Consider the following 9,766-nt stretch of genomic DNA (forward strand, 5'->3'; position numbering starts at 1 on the left):
AAAATGTCATTTTAGCGTGGTTTGAATATAAGATCATTTAATAATATATATTTTTGTCATTAATTTGGCTGAATATCCCTGAGTGTTGGCGTTGAATTATAAGGAATTAATGTTTGGAAAAAAATCTATATTTACATTGTTTGATAATCTTGTTATTCTACTTTAAAATCACTTGGCGTTGTATAAATGCTTTTATCATACAAACTTTGTATGTAAATTGTTACATGTATAGCAGAAACCCAACTTCAGACCATCCGTAATTTAGACCACAACGCTTTCAGACCGATTTATTGTTTAAGAAACGAAATTTCTGTGCTTTATGTCAATGATCATATGATCCAGAATCAATATCACCTCGCTTATCTATTATAAAGACCACAAGTCATTCTTTATTTGACCCCACTATAGAGACAACTGATAATCCAGTCAAACACGTATTTAATGTTTTATGTGTTTAAAAACTTTAAGGCATGACACTTGATTTAACAAATCTATTGAAACTGTAACAAATGTGTTAAAAATGTAATGATTTTTTAAATTTTAAAATTTTGAAGTGGTTTTTAACCCCCAAAACTTTTAAAAATATTTACCCGGATGGTTTTTTTTTTAATTGTCTTTTTGGAAAAAACACATGGGTTGGGGAAAGAGTGAGGGGTTTGGGGCACCATTTTCCGGTTTAAACTCCCCCCACTGCTCCTTAAAAATGACCGGGGTTTAAAAGGGGCCCCTTTGGGGTTCCCCTTTTTTTATTCCCCAATAAACCCAAATTTTGATGACACATTTATGTTTTTTTTGTTTTTGTTCCCACGGTAAAAAATCGCCCAGTTTTTTTCCCAGATTTTTTTAAATTTCCTTCCCAAAACCCCTCCTTTTTCCCCCCCTTCCCCCTTGCACTTGTCCTTTTTTTGTCTTTATTTTTTTTTAATTTTTTGGGTTTTACCTGTTTTGCTTGGGCCCCTTTCCCGTGGGTTTTGTTATGTAGGATGCGTTTGTTGAGTGCCACTTTTCCTAGCTGATCTTGTTTTGTACAATGTAGCGTCTCTGTCCGCACATATTTTTGTGACGAATTCGTTTTTTACAGGTAAATAATGTAAACCATATAATATCGAAACCAGGCAAATTGAAATTTCATCTTTAATATTATTATTATTCTTTTATAAAAGTAGTTACTCTTTGAAAATTTTACAACATATTGTATATTCACACACTATGAATAAAAATAAACCATGGCCATAAATTATACAAGCAATGATAAGATTCGAGACAAACTTGGCTTTATAGTTAATTATCCACATTTGGATGGAGACGTACCCCATGCAACATCCTACGGGGTTTATGTTTCTCAGTTAATTAGATTCGCTAGAGCTTGTAACAACGTAAAGGATTTCAACGAGCGGAATATTTTTATTACCAGCAAGCTTCTAAAACAGGGCTACCGCTATCATAAATTACGGAAATATTTTACTAAATTTTACAATCGTAACTTTGATTTAATTTCTAAATTCAATAGTGATTTAAAAACTCTTCTGCGACAAGGGATTAGCCAGCCTGGTTTTTATGGCGATGTGGTTTACAAACTTCGTAAGATTTTGGGTCATGGTAATTTTTCTGCTGTTTTTACTAAAATCATTAAACGTTTTATTAAAAGAGGTTATGACCCTACTATTTTAAGACATACTGTCTGTTTAGTGTTCAACCCTTTTATAGTTGGACACTACGCTTTCCTCTTTTGATTGCATCTGACGGACCAAGTGGGAGACTCTATGATGGATAGTTCGTAAAGCCCTTTGGGACTGAATTGTCTTAATGTTCGTCTTCTGCCTTGCTTCGTCGGGCCCTTGTAGGTGATTTTCTTGTTGCTCTGTCTTCCTTTAGGACATTGAGTACTTTTGTTATGGTCATTGGGTTTACTTTTATATGTTTCTACATGATCATTTTAGTGTTTTACTTATTTAACCTTTTGTAACCATGACAACTGTTAGAATTTCACTTGGCGGGGATTCATTTTATTTACACTGTCTCGTTTATAGGAACATGGTGGGGCTAAGAGCGAGGTTTGGTGCACCATTAACCAGTTTAAACTCCCCAGCAGTCATTATTATGCTGCTGACCGTTCCAAGGCGGCGCCCCACTGTGTTCCTCAGATGTATGTCTATGTTGTTTCATACTGTTTTGGTGACACTTTTGCTTGTGTCCCTTGTTGTTTTCTCGTCTACGATAAGTATCTTCCCCATTGCCTCTAGTTTTTATTTCTTTGATTAACCCCCCCCCCCCCTTCCCCCGGTCTTCTGTCCCCTTCCCCTTTGTGGGCCTATTATTATTTTCTTTGAATTCCTAATCAGTTACAAATTATTTATCATTTAATGATTAACGTGTCGTTGCCCTGTCCTTTTTATGTTTGGGGTCCGCCTGGGCTCCTTGCCATTGGTTCTTGTTGCTGGGTCATATGGGGGTTACGTTCATTGAACGCCGCCTTTCCTTGTTGATCTTGTTTTTCATATTTTATATATTATATGGTCCAGTACCGTTAAGGGTCTTAATAGAGGATTTTCTACTGTTCAGAATAAAAACTAGTTTTAAACAAAGGAAAGGTTAACATTAGGCTTAGTGTCTAAAAAATGGGATTCATATATATGTTAAATATATTGTAAGATTCCCCATGTCATATTTTTGTTTTAAAAAAATAGCATTTATATTTTCTAAAATAAATTACAATACTGTATTTCCACATTTTTCAGGCAATGCCTTTGAGCTTTGAACCACATAATTACAAAATCGAAATTGAGATGTTCATTGAAAACCAGATTCAAGCGATTGACTCTGATTTAGCCTCATGTGACATCACACCGGCTGTGAAAACTCAATTGAGGAATACTCGTGGACGAATTGAAAACGTTCAAAAGGTTTTGACGTTATATTGCTTGCAAAAACAAACAGTGGTTATAAAGTTTGATTAATTATATTGTACTATTGAAATCACGATATGAAATTAAATATACATTTATATAAATAAAAGTAATAGACCCATAAGCATATATATTATAACATATTTTGGCTCTATACGTGCAAATCTTAAATATTAAGAACAATGAAAGGGAAAGAAACGTGTTGCATTTTCATTTATTTTTCGGGTCTGAGAACGCTCTCAATTGCAAGTGTACAATAATACGTTTCGTTACAGTCGTAAAAAGCTGCCAAGCGAGCGTTAGTATACTTTTCTGAACCATTTGGCGATCATATACGTTAAGTGTAGAAAATAGAAATTTCCTCAAAAAAAGTTCTAGAGTGCTTGAATTATGTTTTCTCTTTTCATTTTCTTATATGAACACCCTAAAACATACAAGATTTGTAAATTCTTTTTTTTTAAATTTTGTTAACGCTCTCAACTCCGATCATTATGTAAGTAAAATGATAAAATTATGATTTACAGATATGTGATTGAGAGATATTAACACTTCAATTGCAGGTACTGAATGCGGAAGGTGACAAAGAAACTCTTCTCCAATTCCAGATATTTTCGCAAAAGGAAAGTATGCACACTATAGGAACACGGTAAACATTGTTTAACCATGTAAATACATACTTGTCACTTAAACAATTTGGATTATAATCTTTAGAATTAATTCAAGAGTTCAAATATTAAAAAAGACCAGATAAGTGATCGCGCAAAAAGAATAAATTCAGGTTTACAAACTATAACTAACACTTAAAAACTAAATCGGCTGTTTAGTACTCGTATATGACTTGGAATGCATTTTCCCATAAAAGAACTTTTACAGAATTGGCATAAAACCAATGAAGCTTTATAGAACAATAAAGATTTAACATATTTTTATAAAGGAAAGTGGGCAGGCGTTTTGTTGTTTTATCATACAAGGATTGATTTAAGTGCATGAACACATTGACCAGTATGCCTATTCAATCCTCGGGTAAGCCAAGATTTGGACAGAAATTGTTACGCCAGTCTTTTATCTCAAGGTATAATATGTCAGTGTTTCAGAAAATGTAATGATCTCTAAAGACGGGAGAGGACATACCAATACAATTGATTCAATACGTTTACAGCAGCCAATTAATTGCACAAGCGAAACGTTTATGATTTAAGAAATCGCAAGTTGTATATTGTAGCTCGGACATAACATCAGGTCAATATCGTGAGGCGAAAGAAGAAAGAGGGGTTTTTAAACCAGATGACACAGAAATATCTATATATGTTATAAATTAAACAAAATACAAATATTATTAATAAAAAGAAACAGAAAAAAAAACAATGAATCGCAACACAAATACGTTTTATGTTTCACTATCTTAAAAATAATATTTACTTATCGCTTCACGTCTTCAAATGAATGTAGTAAGTGTTTTGCCACTGATCTGTATGAATAATAAGTGGTATAAAACCATTTAAGATACCAAGAGTTAATAAATATTTCAAATACATTGCACCCATACAATCATAGCGTTTCATCGCAGCATTTTCTAAGTTTGAATGTTAATGTTTAAAATTGGTTTGCGTAATTGTTAAATAACTCGTATGTGAAAACATACATAGTTGAATAATCCTTGAAGTGTCCATTCCGACGTTTGTTTAAACATATTTATTTCAGCTCGGTTGCGGAAGTTCTTGCAACTTATATTAATTACTTTCAAAACAGCCAGGACTGGTGTCCTATGAAAAAACATGGCGGTGATCTAATTATGTCTCGAACCCATTATTCCTGGATTCAGAACAGACACCTTAACATCGCTCTTCCATTCCGACGTTAAACATTAATCATTTATTGTTCTAAGAACAGACATGACCGTGATCCGATTAGGTCTCAACCCATTATCCCTGCGTTGAGAGGCAGACACCTTAACAACTAGGCCCCCGCTCTCCCATCATTCGACGTTGGATATAAATCACTTATTAAAAGCAGCTTTCGGTCGCTAAGAAATAGATATATTTCCAAGTAACTAAATGATAATGATATTTCATGATTTTGACATTTATGTCTCCTTTTGCTCCATGTTAAATGAACGTGATGCCTCAAAAATATAATGCCCCCAAACTCGGGAGACATATAGATTTTGTACGGTCCGTCCTGACGTATTGCCGTCCGAACATTGACTGGTCATTAACTAATGTTGTTGTTCTTTTAAATATCAAGGTTCACTGAGAATATCAGAAAGTACTTGTTTATATTTCTATATTCTTGTAATACCTTGCCATTGATACACGTCAAGGCCATGGTTCCTATAGTGGGTCCTGCTCTGGGGATTTCTTTTTGTTTCCTTAATTAGAATGAGCACAACTGAGTTTTATAACGTTCGCAAAATGGTTCTAAAGCATTCTAGATGCTTGAATGCTAATAACCTGGTGGAAATAGCGCTAAATATTCAATTATTCGTCATTAATGTAGCATAGTAAACAAGAAGTTATTTTAATTCCAGATGTACATAGTGAAAACCAATGACCCCCGGGGCGGGGCCAATTTTGACCCCAGGGCTATAATTTGTACAATCTTGCTAAAGGTTCACTACACAATGTTTCATGCAAAATATCTAAGCTCTAGCCTTTGTGAATTTAGAGAAGATGATTTTTTAAGTTTTTACTATATACACAATCATAGATCACTAAAACTGTACATATAAAGTACCTTGTTTTGAAACTATAACAGTACATCAAACATGAAAAGCTTTGAAAAATAAAAGCATTTATGGGACATAATGGGCATTGAAGCACACAAACTTGATATTTTATTCGTTTTATTTTTTATTGTATTACCATATGCTCTAGGACGAAAAATGTTCACATGGCAGCTGTTTTGTTTAAAAGTGTTTTAAAAGAAATAATTTATAACATGCTGTTTTATTTACAAGTATGGCCAAATAAAGTATTTGTCTCTTTACTTTTAAATTTCATATTCAACATGTGTAATTTGGATTTGTATGCATCTGTATCAAAATAAGTATATATAAGATAACACCAAGTAGTCATTTGACCCAAATCATCGTTTAATCTGATTTTGCTTTACTCAGAATAATATTATATAAGTGTTGCTGGCTTTCTAAATTTCCATATTCATTTTTTTATTATCACTTAAGGTAATAAGAAGAAGGCAGATACACTTGGAAGCATACATAAGTATCATCTAATTCATCTGAACAATCAATCCACAAGAAATTTATTTAATTCATTTTACGAGTAATTTATGTTTGATGCATATCACACTGTACTTTTTTACATATTCACAGAGTAAACATGCCAAGGATGACATTAAAGAGTATATTGACGGGTATCCTGTGAGTATTTATGCTGTTTTTTCCCAAATTTTAAAACAGCTAGGATTGAATGCTTAATATAAAATGCAAGAATATCTTGATGCATTTATCATACATGTTGTATAAAAATGTTTATACTAAGGTAGCTTTTTGAATAATCAACGTTTTCTTCAAAATTATTATTGGATCATCAAACGGTGAAATAAATATAAAAAACTTGCTTATACAGTTGTCAACTTATGTTTGTGCTGTTAACATTTGAAATAAGTACTTTGTATATATATAAACAAACATTCGACACCATATAATCTATGTTCTAATTCTGATAACAAATCCAAAATAAACAAATAAACGCTTAACCATTCGCTTATTATGAAAAGAAATAAACTTTGTTCCAGGGCCAAGTAGACGATCTTAATCTGAACGCAAATTACGAATTTTTCATGAATATGATTCCTTTAAAACCCCAAGGTAAAATATTCATTTTAGAGTATGATATCTATTATTATTATTTTTACTTGAACAACACCGAGAGAGAACACTGTAACATATCAAATAGTTCAGAATATGGCTATCCTCAGCGAAATTCGCTTTAAAGAAAGAAACAATTCAAGTAAATGCTTTTCTCTTTTACTTATTGTAAAATTAATTTTATGCATTGGTATAGTTAATGTTTAGCTAATGACATAATGGTCAGGTTTTGAGTAAAATATGGAATTCTCATGGAGCGAGTTTATATATTTTGTAGTAGAAACATTTCCTTATACGTACACGGCATTTAAAAGGTAAAAGTCTTGAGATAATTGAGAAGGAAAAAAAACATCATCAAAAACAATTGGTTGAAAATGGCAGCCTTGGTTCTATTTATCTGTAAATGAGAAATAATAAAGAGTGCAAACCAGTCTCTATCAACTAGTTTAAGCTTAATGTCTCGGTTTTATCTCAATCTGTAATTAGTTTTTTCTCACTACCATATTTATAGGTGATTACATTGATAATATTCACAAAGAATGGTAGGGTGATTACAAACGGTTTGAAGAAGATCAAATGTAAATGCATTGGTAGGTAATATTGTTACAAAGATTCAAAATTGAGTTAAATAGCAAATATCCTAAGAAACTGTGATGCATGGCAGCGTATAAATCACTATCTGAATCACATAATATTATATTTCGCGGATAAAGCATGTAACGTTTATTGACTGTACATATACTTACTTGACACCTATAGTTTTAAGTCAATTCAAAATGTATTTGTTACAACAGCTTTCAGTATTTTACATGCAAAAATACTAACCATATTACCATACAAAAACGAAAGTCTAATTTGTTTAATTTATGAATGAAATGCAACAGTAATTCATAAACTATATTGTTTTTTCTTCTTTTACTATCCTGAATTTTAAATAAGAAGGAAACGCAACATTCTTTAAAAATATTTTTTTTCATTTATAAGGTTGTTTCCCCTTAGAGAAAAGAGTTGTGACAGAAATGCACAGGAACTGTTACCACATGAAATAAAGGTATACACTGCAGCTTTTATATTTCGTGTATTAAAAAACTGTTTTATTCTTTGCAGTTATATTAAACATAATGTGAACATTTGAAGGAAACAAAATCGATGGTATGCAAGTTGTTTCTGTTTCTTGTTGTTTGTTTTGATATTTTTGTGTTGACTATTTTTCTCTTTCTTTCTTTTTTCTTTTTCTTTCTTTGATTTTTTTTCAAAAGTATTAGCAATTCAAAAGTATTTCATTTTAACGAAATTATTTTATCACAGAACATTTTGGATTGTAAGGAGGCGCGAGATAGATTTTTACTATCATACAAGATGATGCTAGACTTCTATGGAATGAAACTTGAAAATGAAAGAGATGGTACAATAACAATTTCAGATAATCGGGAAATATTTGAGAATCCCATCGGGTAAAATCATTTTGATTATACATTCTTACACTTGAAAATTAAAGAAAATTTCACATAATGTTTATAGTATACATAATCATGATTATGTAAATCATGGGAAATGGTAAAGGGTGTTTATTCTTATCTAAAATAATACTTCTTAACTGACTGATATTGGATCACATTCATATGCAAAATACCTTGTTTAATATTGTATCTCTTCTTTCAATTCAATGAAAAATCCTTGTAATTATAATAAGTAAGTATCAAAGTTAATGAATAAAAGGCATTTTCATTGCAAAATGATAATTATCATAATAACAATGTTAAGTGTTTATAATTATTAAAAAGGGTATTGGTGATTGTGTTACATTTTCAGATCAAAGCAAAATCAAGAGAGATTAACAAGAATTCTTAAATGTCTTGGTGAATTAGGATTCGAGCATTTAAAAAAGAATTTAGTAACATTTATAATGAAACATGAAATATTTGGGAAGAAATATATTGAAAATGAAGATGTATTACATCGCTGGATTGCAATTTTGAAAACACCTGACGATAGAATGGAAGCGCGAGAATTATATAAATATCTAACTAGACATCTGTCTGAATCTACTCCATCAAACTGAGAGATAGCTGTTATAAGTTTGGTACTGAAAGAGGATTCGGAGGATAAAATGAAAAATAACTTGTTTACTGGTCTGTTATTGTTATAGATTGTTTGTTTTATATACATTAAATACAAAGGGATTGTTCGAATGTTATTCGTCTAAAGCAGTAAATGAAAAATTTATGTTTGCCCTTTCTTGTACGCGAATGATGTGTCATGTTTAGAGGACTGGATCAAGTTACATGTCTTTATTGTAATATTGTCATTATAGTTTTGAAATTTGTTTCGTCTGATTGAACCCATGTTCAAAATAGTAAAATTTAATGTCATGATTTCTGAGTAAATGTATGTTATACATTTATTGACCATACGGGGTGCCGTAGTCGAGAGGTTTAAACTTTTTTTTGCACATCGTGCTGGGGTCGAAACCTGCCCGGAACTTCCGATTCTTTCATATGAAGAAGCTATCTAGCTTGCTTTTAACGGAACGTCGGTGATTTTATTTAGATGCCCGTTTGTGACTGAAGTATTGCATGGAGGATCACTTCCGGTCTTCTTCCAAAAGTCCCGTTTGAAAGTGGTCATAAAACTTTTATGGTGCGATTAACAACTCATTGACTCCATATACAATGATAATAAGCAATCCATATAGTCATCGTCATTATGATAAACAACACTTAACAAGTATTACAAGTGTAATGTATAAATTGCCTCACATGTGAGTCAACATTTCACCTAGTTTTCATAAATACAGTATAAAATAGAGCAAAATAAGAATCCCTAAAGAAATCCCAAAACGGCATAATTGAAAATGTTGCAGGCTTGGTTTGATTGAGCCTTTTCATGGACAGTACTGTTATGTGCAAACTACCGTCCATACCCCATAGCACCGGCTTAAGCAGAAATAAACATTTACTATGAACTGGTACAATTTTGAATTTTGAAACATCAGCAGATGTATTCATATGGCGTCATCATGGAACTTTCA

At 31.9% G+C, this 9,766-nt stretch overlaps 1 long non-coding RNA gene across 1 annotated transcript; it reads left to right on the forward strand.

Moving 5' to 3' along the window:
- Positions 1 to 7,676: 7,676 nt before the first annotated feature.
- LOC132725823 (uncharacterized) lies at positions 7,677 to 9,145 on the forward strand. The gene is made up of 3 exons (XR_009625114.1): positions 7,677 to 7,786; positions 8,044 to 8,189; positions 8,548 to 9,145. It is a non-coding gene; the product is annotated as an uncharacterized LOC132725823 (long non-coding RNA).
- The last annotated feature ends 621 nt before the right edge of the window (positions 9,146 to 9,766 follow it).

Source organism: Ruditapes philippinarum, unplaced genomic scaffold (genome assembly GCF_026571515.1).
Source record: "Ruditapes philippinarum isolate M1 unplaced genomic scaffold, ASM2657151v2 ctg8023_1_1_1_1, whole genome shotgun sequence".
Lineage (NCBI taxonomy): Eukaryota > Metazoa > Mollusca > Bivalvia > Venerida > Veneridae > Ruditapes > Ruditapes philippinarum.